This window comes from Bombus flavifrons, chromosome 18 (genome assembly GCF_040668555.2).
Source record: "Bombus flavifrons isolate JBK064 chromosome 18, iyBomFlav1_principal, whole genome shotgun sequence".
NCBI lineage: Eukaryota > Metazoa > Arthropoda > Insecta > Hymenoptera > Apidae > Bombus > Bombus flavifrons.
In genome coordinates, this window is record NC_138459.1 from 4,446,009 (window position 1) to 4,459,365 (window position 13,357).

The 13,357-nt window shown below is 35.9% G+C and overlaps 1 long non-coding RNA gene across 1 annotated transcript; it reads left to right on the forward strand.

The window, feature by feature from the left end:
* Positions 1 to 3,000: 3,000 nt before the first annotated feature.
* LOC138189095 (uncharacterized) lies at positions 3,001 to 3,869 on the forward strand. Its single transcript, XR_011175890.1, has 4 exons — positions 3,001 to 3,030; positions 3,119 to 3,209; positions 3,303 to 3,524; positions 3,598 to 3,869. It is a non-coding gene; the product is annotated as an uncharacterized LOC138189095 (long non-coding RNA).
* The last annotated feature ends 9,488 nt before the right edge of the window (positions 3,870 to 13,357 follow it).

A 13,357-nucleotide genomic window follows, 5' to 3' on the forward strand; every position in this document is an offset into this window, starting at 1 on the left:
AACCACCCTGTATATTGTATATTAATGTTTATTATTTGCTAATGTTTATTATTTGACAACCTAACGATTGATTGATTCGATTTTATCGAAATGGTTCAAACGAATGGATTAACACGTAAATAGAATATTTCATATAGTTTTCAATATTATGTTCAGTATGTATTCTGCAGCCATAAATAAATAACCATCGAATTTGTTGAAAAGAATGATTTACCATAACGGGGATCTTTGAAAATTATCACATGGCTTTGGTATAGAAATAGATGTACTTTCGATTGACAGAGACACTTCCATAGTAGTTTCAAAGTATTTGGTATTCATTTCTCTGAAATACACAATACCGTAATGTACACGTATTTTTCAGTGATTTAGGCTTCTTGTTTGAAGCTTCGCTGATAAAAAGAAATATAAAACTCAATTATTTTATATTTGTATCTTCCCTCGAAAATTGGCGTATTTCGTTCGAATTTCTTTTTTCGCCCGAACAGTTGATCGTGTTTGGCTGAATGAAATATTTGTGCAATGTCTTTACTTATCTCGACTGCAGTGAAATCGCCTGTCGTTACTGGAGAATCGATAGGGAGGACGCTAGTTTTTAACGAACTTAGCCATCGCTAAGTAGAAACGAAACCATGCTACAATCTCTAAACATCAAAGTCACTAAACACCAAAGTCACTAAACACCAAAAATTCTCACTTTTATTTTTATTATTTCACTGAAGAATCCATAGACTGTTTTTTAGAAATCGTGGATATAAACGATATTAAATATAACATTTCTGAAAACTATAAATTTTATGCTTTCTCGTTTGACGAATATCAGAAAGAGAAAGAGAGAGAGAGAGAGAGAGAAAGAGCAGTGGAGGGTGTCGGCCAAGGAAACCGGATGTCTCGCGAGATCCAGTCGCACGATTTGTTTCGCTGTTGCTCGTAGCCAAGTTATAAAGTTCCCCCTATCTGCCAGAGAAGATACGTCTTTCCTCTTTGCCTGGGGAGCGTTTATCGCGCGATTCCATATTGAAAAGCGCGGATACGCCAGGAAGGATCTCGCACCAAGTCTCTTTGAACTTCTTCGCGACTACTTATTGGGAGATCTAGATGTCGCAGTTGAACAGACTCGTGCTCGTTTTTTACGAGATTCGCCGTATGTTCCTCTTCTGTGTATATAAATAAAAATGTATGTACATGTATATGTATTTCAGAAATATTCTCTCCATTCTTGAATAAATCATTATATATGATGAAACTACGTGATACGAAAAGACAGCATTTTTTGTTTCTTTGATCCTTTTTTTTTTTTTTTTTAGGTTAGCTGGGTTTTGATCTTTTGTTATTACGATGTTTATATAGACAGCTAAGAATATTCGGAAATATTTTCTCTATCCTTGAAACCATTACGCATAAAAATGCTACGTGATACGATAAGAGATATTTTTAGCCTCTTCGATCTTTTGTTATCGCGATATGAAATAAAACAGCTAGGAACCTTAAATCCCCATAGCATGAACTCACAAACAGACCTATCAAAGCAAAAGTTGGCCGATTAAACGAAGCGAGTATACGAGGCACGGAATTCTTTCTAAAATTTCAGTAAAATTCCCGGTCGTGGCACGATAATCGCACGGACAGGATGCTGCGAGGTAAACGCCGGATATCTGGCGTCTGTCCCTATTATGGCAGCCATTTCGCTGGCCCCGGACATGCTGGTCGCCGCATTACAGTAATACAGCCTAATAATAGAGTGGCTAAGAAACGAGAAAGATGAAAACAGGGGAAAGAGAGAGAGAGTGGAACTATGTCGTGAAAGAAGAGAGGCCCCGATTGGATGCCCCAGGCCCGTAATTGCAGCCGTACGATGATTATTGGTGGCGGAGGGGCTCCGATCACGATCGAGAGACTCCGCAAGCTTGGATCTCGGCCGATCGTTTCTTCCAACCGTCCCTTTCCAAACGTGCACGACCGGCTAAACACACCCATTACACTGAAAATGCGACTTTGATGATTGGGTGCGAGCCTCTCCTTCGCGTGTTCCCTTCATGGCGGACGCTTTATCGCCGATTCAAACCGACGATCGCTGTCGTTCACTCTTACTCTTTTGGTATCGTGTTGATGATTCCGCCGGTGGACGTGGGAGGGCTCTCGGTGAATTGTTTCACCACCATGGTGGTACGGCATTTTTCTTAATGCTTTTTACCTCGTGACGTAATCGGTGGATCATTGACTGACGGAGGGAGCCGGAGGATGGCGTTTGTTCGACGAGTGCTACGTGTGTTTGATGAGCTCGCTAGATAGTAGAAATTACACAGCTTCGGGGGGAAATGCGTGGAATGGGTTTGTAGACTTTTCTCCGAGTCGCCGTTTTTTCTACTTTGTGACGTAACTGTTGTGGTATTAGGTAGTGGGAGGAGCAATTGAGTCATAATTTGGTGGAACGATCGTTATTATAGAGAATCAATTTGTTATGTTCTTCGATGGAATATAGAAAGATACATTGAATAGAAGTTTCTTTCTTTGGAATATTTCAAATTTTAACCGGCGTTCGAACATCTCACGTTTACGTTACTTCAGCTTTTTTTCTTCAATTTACTTGACGCTTAAGCGTTTCACGTTCTATTGAAGTGAAACGATTTACGAATACACTGAAAATACCGACAATTTGTGAATCTAAAGACGAGTCAATAGTGAAGAAATGATCATAATCGTGATTTCTGTAACTGTACAGGACAATCAGAAGATAAATAAATAAATTCATATCATGCATAAGCCGTTGAGGAAAATATTAGGTTGGTATGATCATTAGTTCGTGCATGCAAAGTTGGTACGACTTCTAACCACGTTCTTTTGTTTTGGCGTCCGCCATGTGTTAATTATCTAAGAGTGTCCGGTGTGTTCATATGGCTTAATCAATCAATTAAATATCGAACTCTAAAACCTGTTTAATAACATAAGCGTAGCAAAATAAATTAGAATAATATGATAAAGATTCTATAGTTGTGGCGGATACAATGCAGTTTTGTCAAAAAGTGTATCGTAATTATGAAATAATAGACTGAGTGAAAAGTGCTTATGACTTATAATTATAACAAGTAATATTTATAAACCGAAATTTTAATTTTAGAAACTATACTAATACGTTTTCATCGAACTTCAAAATTATTAAATGCTATGAATTTCCAGCAAAAATGCCACTTACCTTGGTGACGTCGAGGGTCAGTTACCTTTCGGTTTTCGCCGCCTTAACGTTATTTTAACGTTTGTCCGCACAACAGGCCAGTTGCTGCAAGTTCTTGCTTTTATTACAGGTCACACGGAAGCGCGCGGTCAACCTGCAATTAATTTCAATTATAAAAATATCATTGCCTTTTATGGCAGTGGCAGGTGCTTAGCGGTCAGAGGTTAGGTTTTTGCTTGAACTGTTCTCATGGTCTCCGTGTGTCTTTGCCGAAATCACGCTCGAGAACCCGTTCTCGTTACTGAGATTAATTTCGCACGGGCTGCTTCCAGAAAAGACGACTACTTTCCCAGTAAGTTTGCTTTTTCTCGAAAATATTTCACTGGAAAATCCTTGTGTTTTATTGATAATAAAAAAATTTCTAGATCGCGTTGGCTGACATTTCGAGGGAAATTCAGAACACGTTACGATGATCGTTAAGATAAGAGGAAATTGAAGGATTAAGGCAAAACGTATTTTACATTTACATTTTATGCTTACGAGTCATATTTTCATAGAATATTTATATCTTGTATATAACATAATTTGCATTCAAAATTACAGTCAGTTATTGTACCAAAAGTTTCTTTCGTTTTATAAGGAAATAATAATTATAAAATAATAATTAATAATAATAACATTTTTTCTTTTGTATTATTTTATTGAATCGCGTATGATCCTTTTTGTTCCAAAAGAATTTTAATCGCTCACCAACGCAATAAAACTGGATCACATATTATTCAATAAAATAATACAAAACAAAGACTGTTGTGCATCTATTATTTCCTCATAAAACGAAAGAAACTTTTGGGACAACCTAACGTGTTCTGTGTATGTTACAATTCACAGAACGACTGTTTACATTTTCTAAATGAAAGTTGTTACGTTTTTTTTTTCTTTTTTAGGATTTCAATCAATTTCCAAAGTGAAAATGTTTGTTAATGCTCGATTGAGGTTAGGTTAACTGAATTTCACGTTCGGATGTGAAATGATTATTTTAACGAGAAATCGCAGCCAGGGAGAAGAAGGAACGAATTGCTATTAAGACGAACTCCAGATACCTGAACTAATTATCCTCCTTCCACTATAATTAATACAGTTCTACCGTTATTTCTGTATTCTAAATATCGCCAACATGCTTGGAGGAAAATTAAATTACGAATCTCCGCCACTTTTTACACCCTCGTCCTTTCAACCCCTTCGCAACGATGCTTTAAACCAATCTACACCTCGGATCGTAGTCCGCAGTACACTCCCTAACTGAAACTCGGTGAACATTTACTTTTTCCTGGCTTTCAAAGCGAAACAGACGAAAGCAAGGCGGCAAATTAACCGCTTAAAGTCCGTTTGCTACAATCGCTTGGGGGTTTCCAGTGAACTGGCGTTACATCGATCCCATTGTCGTCGAAAGACGGCCCTCACCGGCAAGAAAAAGGCTCCATTGTTCCGCCGCTAATAGTCCGTTAATTCCCGGCGTACATTGTGCGCGATATTCCTCGGCGGCTCTGGGGATCGGTTAAATCGAATCATAAAAGAATCATAATTAACCGGTCTTTTGTTGCCGCGGTAGAGACGCCGAGACGAGAAACCGCCTCGCGTTGCCGCTCTCTCTCCTCTTCTTCGTCCGCCAAATTGCCACTTCCGACTTTCGCTGGCCCGCTAATTTTGAATAATATCTCGCGCGGTCACCCGTACCGGATGTAGATTTATAATCATAAGCGGCTGATTTGCGGCTGGACTACGACGGAATTGATGAACGACAATCTTTTCAACTTTCTTGAACTCCATATTCGCTTTCTCATATTCTGTAACCTTATTTCGATATTCCTAACCTATATCATCTATCCTGATTGCCATAACCTATATCTCCATTTTACGTGTAACACTTGAAAATTCCATATTCTTCATGCAATGTCCAATATCTGTTAGCGCTGGAACTACCACACTAGTCAAATCAACTGGTTTTACAATTTTATTTTAAAATTCCTACTTTATGTTATATGTTTTTCCACAATGATGTAACGACTTTCGCATAACTAAAAGAATAATGTAATGAATTTTATATTGCTTTTTGTGTATTCAAACTGAAAATAATTTTGTATCAAGGCTACTTGTACCTGATACTGATACTTGTCAAAGTGTAAAAGGGTACTGCAATCTGTTTATCGAACCCCAATTAACCAGTTTTCTCGTTTTGTACAACTTGCCACGCGTTTTTGCAATTTTTACCGCGTATCATTCGATATGACGATGTCAGTTATCAGGAAAATTCCAGACAGATCGCTGGATGTTGACGCTAGAAATACCACACCAGTGGAAATGACTGGTTCTACAGTTTCATGAATGTGTCGACCCTCGTTGAGGGATGATGGTTCCAGGTGGATTAATAATACGAAAAATGTACCGCATAACATGGAATTGCTGCTGTGAGAAAGTAATAAATCAATAAATATAAAAATATTCTATTAGGTATTTTTCAAAGACCATTTTGACTGGTTTTTTTGTAGAAATAGCTTCGTGTTAACTATCTAGTTCTAGTATCTAGTTCTAGTATCTAGTATCTAGTTCTAGTATCTGTTTCTAGTATCTGTTTCTAGTATCTGTTTCTAGTATCTGGTTCTAGTATCTGGTTCTAGTATCTGGTTCTAGTATCTGGTTCCAGTATCTGGTTCTAGTATCTGGTTCTAGTATCTGGTTCTAGTATCTGGTTCTAGTATCTAGTTCTAGTATCTAGTTCTAATTCTAGTTCTAATTCAGACTATAATTTGAATTTGAAGAAACTTTCCGTCGTAAAAGCACTAACAAATTCACAAGTATTTCACGTCATTTCCAATTTCCTCTGATTTCTCCAACTATTTATTTACGTAATTATTTATTAACGAATTTTTTCATGAAACTTTTATAAATGATCTGAAGAAGGCAATATGAACGACTATGCATTCTATTCGAAGAGTATTCACTGTCCAAATAACGGTATATATTTTCTTACTTCCGCACCAGCACTGGAAAGCAACTGCGTACAAAACTGCGCTCTAGAAAGAACGAAGAGAGAGAGAGAGAGAGGGAGAGAGAGCGAGGCCGATCGAAATAAATCCGAGGCACGTATCGTTGAACCCGCAGCGTCTGTACTTTAAAACAACTAAAAGAGGAAAGCGGTCGCGAAGCTCCGGGGCCCATTTAAATCTGTTGAATGGCTGGAAGGAGCAGAGCAACCTTCTCTTTCAGCGCGGGGATTCGGCAACAAAGGCAGAGGTTTTACTTTTAAATTTAGTACACGCCTGGCTTCCTCCGCCTCTCCGCGGCGCTCGCTGCTCCACCGTAGCCTTGCGACCGGTTGGTAAGTAAAATAGGGATTTAGATCCTGCTCGAGTTTATTACTCGAACTTAGTCTGCCGGTTGAATACGATAAATCAGCTTTCGGTAAATTGTCTGCAATGATCCAGGCATGAATCAGGATCAGCCTTGTCATTGTTTTTAACCTGAAGATCAACAAATTATGCGAACCCTGCAGAAAAATAACGAGATAAATAACCTATACCTTCTTATTTTTTAAGAATTAATTAAATAGTTAGTAAAGTATTAAGGGTTCATTTTGGTATAGTGTGTACAATAATATAGTCTGATATTATACTGGAAAATTTAGTGTTGTTTTAGGCAAGGTTTTTTCGCAAGGAATGGATCTAGTGTCTCTTTGATTTCAATTTCGTATCTGTAAGTTTCATACAATTTATAGCTACCCTTATTTCCAATGGAACATCCCTCCATCAAGTTCATTTCATTTTCATGGCATCAAATTTCTGTAGTGATATAGAAGTACTGCTAAATGATGCAGGAATTAATATAACTGGATGTAATTAATTAGTATGTGGCTGCTATAATAAATACAATAATGCACTATGACACACTATACCTGTACCTATACTTATTTCAATACATTTTTCTACTACAAATGCATCCACTGGTTCCTCTATCAGTCAACCTCAACAATATCATGTATTAAATTAATAAATAATGACAACAATTTATTTGATTTTGGCCTGATACACTATACCTGTGCCTATACTTATTTCAATAGATTTTTCTACTACAAATTCATCCACTGGTTCCTCTATCAGTCAACCTCAACAATATCACACACTAAATTAATAAATAATTATAACAATTTATTTGATTTTGACCTCATACACTATACCTGTACCTATACTTATTTCAATCCTTTTTTCTACTACAAATGCATCCTCTGGTTCCTCTATCAGTTAACCTCAACAATATCATGTATTAAATTAATAAATAATGACAACAATTTATTTGATTTTGACCTGATACACTATACCTGTACCTATTCCTATTTCAATACATTTTTCTATTACAAATGCATCCACTGGTTCCTCTATCAGTCAACCTCAACAATATCACACACTAAATTAATAAATAATTGTAACAATTTATTTGATTTTGACCTCATACACTGTACCTGTACCTATTCCTATTTCAATACATTTTTCTATTACAAATGCATCCACTGGTTCCTCTATCAGTCAACCTCAACAATATCATGTATTAAATTAATAAATAATGACAACAATTTATTTGATTTTGACCTCATACACTGTACCTGTACCTATACTTATTTCAATATATTTTTCTACTACAAATGCATCCACTGGTTCCTCTATCAGTTAACCTCAACAATATCATGTATTAAATTAACAAATAATGATAACAATTTATTTGATTTTGACCTGATACACTATACCTGTACCTATTCTTATTTCAATACATTTTTCTATTACAAATGCATCCACTGGTTCCTCTATCAGTCAACCTCAACAATATCATGTATTAAATTAATAAATAATGACAACAATTTATTTGATTTTGGTCTGATACACTATACCTGTGCCTATACTTATTTCAATAGATTTTTCTACTACAAATTCATCCACTGGTTCCTCTATCAGTCAACCTCAACAATATCACACACTAAATTAATAAATAATTATAACAATTTATTTGATTTTGACCTCATACACTATACCTGTACCTATACTAATTTCAATCCTTTTTTCTACTACAAATGCATCCTCTGGTTCCTCTATCAGTTAACCTCAACAATATCATGTATTAAATTAATAAATAATGACAACAATTTATTTGATTTTGACCTGATACACTATACCTGTACCTATTCTTATTTCAATACATTTTTCTACTACAAATGCATCCAACTGGTTCTTCTATCAGTTAACCTCAACAATATCATATATTAAATTAATAAATAATGATAACAATTTATTTGATTTTGCCTGATACACTATACCTGTACCTATTCTTATTTCAATACATTTTTCTATTACAAATGCATCCACTGGTTCCTCTATCAGTTAACCTCAACAATATCATGTATTAAATTAATAAATAATTATAACAATTTATTTGATTTTGACCTGATACACTATACCTGTACCTATTCTTATTTCAATATAAGTTTCTACTACAAATTCATCCACTGGTTCCTCTATCAGACAACCTCAACAATATCATGTATTAAATTAATAAATAATGACAACAATTTATTTGATTTTGACCTGATACACTATACCTGTACCTATTCTTATTTCAATACATTTTTCTATTACAAATGCATCCAACTGGTTCCTCTATCAGTTAACCTCAACAATATCATGTATTAAATTAATAAATAATGACAACAATTTATTTGATTTTGACCTGATACACTATACCTGTACCTATACTTATTTCAATACATTTTTCTACTACAAATTAATCCACTGGTTTCTCTATCAGTCAACCTCAACAATATCACACACTAAATTAATAAATAATTATAACAATTTACTTGATTTTGACCTCATACACTGTACCTGTACCTATTCTTATTTCAATACATTTTTCTATTACAAATGCATCCACTGGTTCCTCTATCAGTTAACCTCAACAGAATATGAAACTAACACCGACTAATCTGTGAGCAGCTTCAAGGAGTTAAATGTAAACTTCAGTGCGTTGCGCGATACAAGAATGGATCCTAAGATTATGTTAAACAACACATCCTTGTCCTTGACGAAACAGAACAGAGTTTATCCTAAATGTGGCCCCAAATACATTATCCTAATGAATTAGAAGCCGGCCGAGCCGATTCGAGCTACGGCCGAAGTTCAATTAACTTTAAGAATCAGGTGACATATTTAATTTCCTTGGAATAATGAGAGTGGATTCGGGAAGGGTGAGCAGGCGAGATAGAGCGAGCAGGAGTGCCGGAAGGAGACGCCCGGTCCTTCATGCCGCTGTGTTGGCTGGAGAGAGAACAGCTGGAAACTTATCGCCGTGCAGGAAGAAACCCTGCGAGACTTATTTAGAAAATGGGAAACGGTCCTGTTAATCGGACCGCCGTTGTTACTTCGTCAAACCTACCAGTCGTTCAATGCGAGAATTTGTAGATTAAAATGGAGCTCGAGATCAGTTGAAAAATATTATAGACAATTATAAAGAATTGTTTCCGGAAACGTTCATGGTGCACAGATGGTTTTGAAATTTTCATTAGGACTAAAACTGAAATTGAAAACAAGTTTCGCAAGTTTTTTCGAACCATTAAATGTTGCACGAAAGTAAAATTCTTTGTAAATTAATATTTATAAAGTTGGTCACAAAAGTCTTCTTACATTTCATAAGAAAACCATTTTCGTTCGCATAAAATGATACAAAATTTTACTGCTAAATTAGTGCACTCTGTTAGGTTGGCAACTAAGTGATTGCTGACGTTGTCAATACCACTTAATGGCAAAATCCGCGATCACTTAGTTACCAAGCCAATATTTCAAAACAATCAAAAGCAGTTCAATTCTATCTTTATAGGTTAACAAATAAATACAGCGCCTAGAAAGCTTACACATTTTCTTACTGTTCATCGATATCCGCTTCATCTGAACTAAAATCACTTCTTTCCAAGATGCGGCGAAGACCTTCGTATCTCACTGTATACACACGTGCACGACTTATCTGCTCTAAACTAAAACTTCATTCTGCGTAACTTCAGTCTGAAATACTATTTTTCCCTATATAATACTAAATACTAAATTCCCTATTCACCATACACTAGAGAGAAAAGGACAACTTGGCCAGTTGAAACTCCCGGCGGTAAGTCAGAGCGGTTTTTGTGCCAGATGGAAGTTCGAGTCGTAAACTTTTTTGCGGGACGATTAGTCGCGGGAGAGAAGCAACACGGTCGGGACGGCGGGATCCGCTGTCACAGCAGGATTTTGTCAGGAAGCTTTTATCCCTTCGCAAGGAGTAAATCGTGCGGTCGCCGCGTACATCTATTTGTCACTTGGCCCGCCTCGTGGACGTCACGACGTGGAAGACGGCAGTGGCGAGGGCCAAACACCACGTAACCTTCCTCCAGGAGGCTCGCCCTCACCCCCTGGGACCACTCCATCTTTCCTCCTCCGGTTCGATCCTCCAGCAAGAGGAATTGGTAACCTTTCGTTAAAGAGGTAATTTGTGCCAACGTCGATCGACCGTCTTCGCCAAACTTTTGTACACCTTCGTTCTACCTTGTTTCTCGTCCAACACGTTACCTGGTCAGTGACTGGCTGTGTATCCAAATGTATTTATACAAATGCATTTTGTTTATGAATATGAATTTTATATGCAGTTATATGAAAAGGAAAGTCTGAAGGTATGGAAATGCACGTTATATGTAAAAATATATAAGAATAGTACTTTCTGTATGTTTCTTTCTTTTATATATTTTATTAATTAATATAGTATATGTATTTGAGTGATTAATTTTTAGATTAAATTCAATAAGGTTTAATTTTATTTTAGTAATTAGTTTTAAGTTAATAATACTTATGTTTCTGGTAATATTAATTAGTTGGATAATTTGAATATACAAGATTAGATATATGGATTTAAATAATGAATATTTGATTAATCTATTTTATTATTTAACATTGTTATTTTTAATATTAATAATTTTGTCCATTTCAAGATCTAATATATTAACTTTATTATTAGGATAACACAGTTTAGCTTTAATTTCTCATTATCAAAGAATAAAGTCATTTAATTCCGCCATGTTTACAGTTATTTTAAATCCATTGGGAGATTCAAGTTTATTAACAATTATTTCTTTTATAATAATTTCAGCAAGATGAAACCTCGTATCTAGCAGATAAAGTTTCTACCTAGATTTCATCTTTTTAATTATGCACATGAAAATATGAATTTGCATAAATATCCATACTCTATTTATCAACGTAAAAAGCGTGTTAAATGTAATAAGAATTATCCCACTTCGGACAACTGGTATTGTAGGCTTTCTATACGATTCTACGTGCTTTGTATCAGAAACTAACCATAAAACCGCTCGTTAAATTTAATTCTATGTGCAAACGATGCTTAAACACATGTGTATGTCTTAATCCTTTTACATGAATTGCCCCAGCCTTCATTTACATTCTTTGTTTTTATTTACATTTACTTATTATTATCTTATTTATATTCTCTGTCTATTTTTATTTATTCTTTACTCCTATCACTCATTTACATCAATTTTACTCCATCGTGCAATCCACTTGGCGGAATCTCAAATTGAACAGACCAAGACTAACAATAGGAAAGTACATTCCACGATTGACGATTTTATTTTCCAAAGCATAGACAAATGGACCTGTGAATCGGGTGAACAACGCGAACGCGTGGACCAGGGGGCGATATATCGACGCCGTCCCTGATGCCAAGTCACGAGCGTGCAAGTCACCAAGCTCCATGAAGGGACGATGAGACGACTAAAGTAGAGCCGCACTGCTGGGGCCGCGCATGGATAACTTGATACACCTAAACGCGCCAACACGAATCATGATTGCGTGTATCTGACAATCGATTCGGAAAACGAGTGTTCGAGGGTGGCCGATTGCGATGGACGAAAGCAAAGAAGAAATCTGATACTTTGGATATTTTTTTTTTTTATTTGCAAAAATTTTGTAATCATTGATAATTATAAGCAAATTATTCTGGCGTCGTACTGTAACGTGAATAATAAATGTTTACCATTTGTTTGATTCTAGTTGAATCTAACCTTTAAATCCAGAGGATAATGTAATTAATTTAAGTAATTGATTTAAGTAAGATTAATTTAAGAATTAGAAGAATTAGAAGTAATTTAAGATTTTGATTTAAGTAATTGAGTAATTAGTGGGTGTTAATTCTTATGTTATATCTATCACTGAATTTGGATATTTCTTCTTTAACTGTGTATATCTTAATGTCGCGATGTATTGCTCCGCTGGTAACATAGCAAGATGCATCTATTAAGGATCCTAGAGTTTTTAATTGGAATCGTTGAAGAATTTCTATGTTGGCATTACTCGCTGTTCCCTATAGATGACTTTGGATATTCGCTCGATAAGTAATTTTTTACCTAAGTGTTGAGGTGGTATGTCGTGATGGATGCGTAAGGAATACTCAGATGTTTAACGAACAATAGTTTATTAAGAAACGATTTGACAGATACAGTCAACAAATAACAATTAACAGATATGATCAACAAATAACTGGTAACGATTAACAACTAACAACTGACACGAAGAGTTCAATCGACGCGTTTGCTACGCAATGGTACTGAGGACTTTTCTATTTCACGGCTCAAGACAGACTGACTGTCCTTTTGTTCCGAATCGAACGGATTCTTCCCTTTCTTGCCCATCGATATCCCCCACTAGCGTGCATTCATTAGATGTGCCGCCGCGGTTGCACGTGTATGCTCTTCCAAGAATTCGGCGGAAAGAGCGTGAAGATATCGATGGCGCATTGGGCACGCGATGTTGCCGCTTTGACGGCGTAGCGCTTTGTCTCCGGAACCGTTGGAAAGTTCCGTGCCGCCAGTGTCTTTGGTAATAATAAACAGTAATTTGGTAGTGTTAAAAGGAATTTACACTTTTGTTAATACCTATGAATATCAGGTTGTCTATGTCATAATTTACATCAAAATTTTATGATGGTTCTTTATTATTTTTCTTTCAATGGTCTTGCTAACTTTATGGTTCTCTTAAAAACTTTCAATGATCAACAACATTGTAACTACGTATAATATCTTTTATAATTTTAATATAATTAAATATA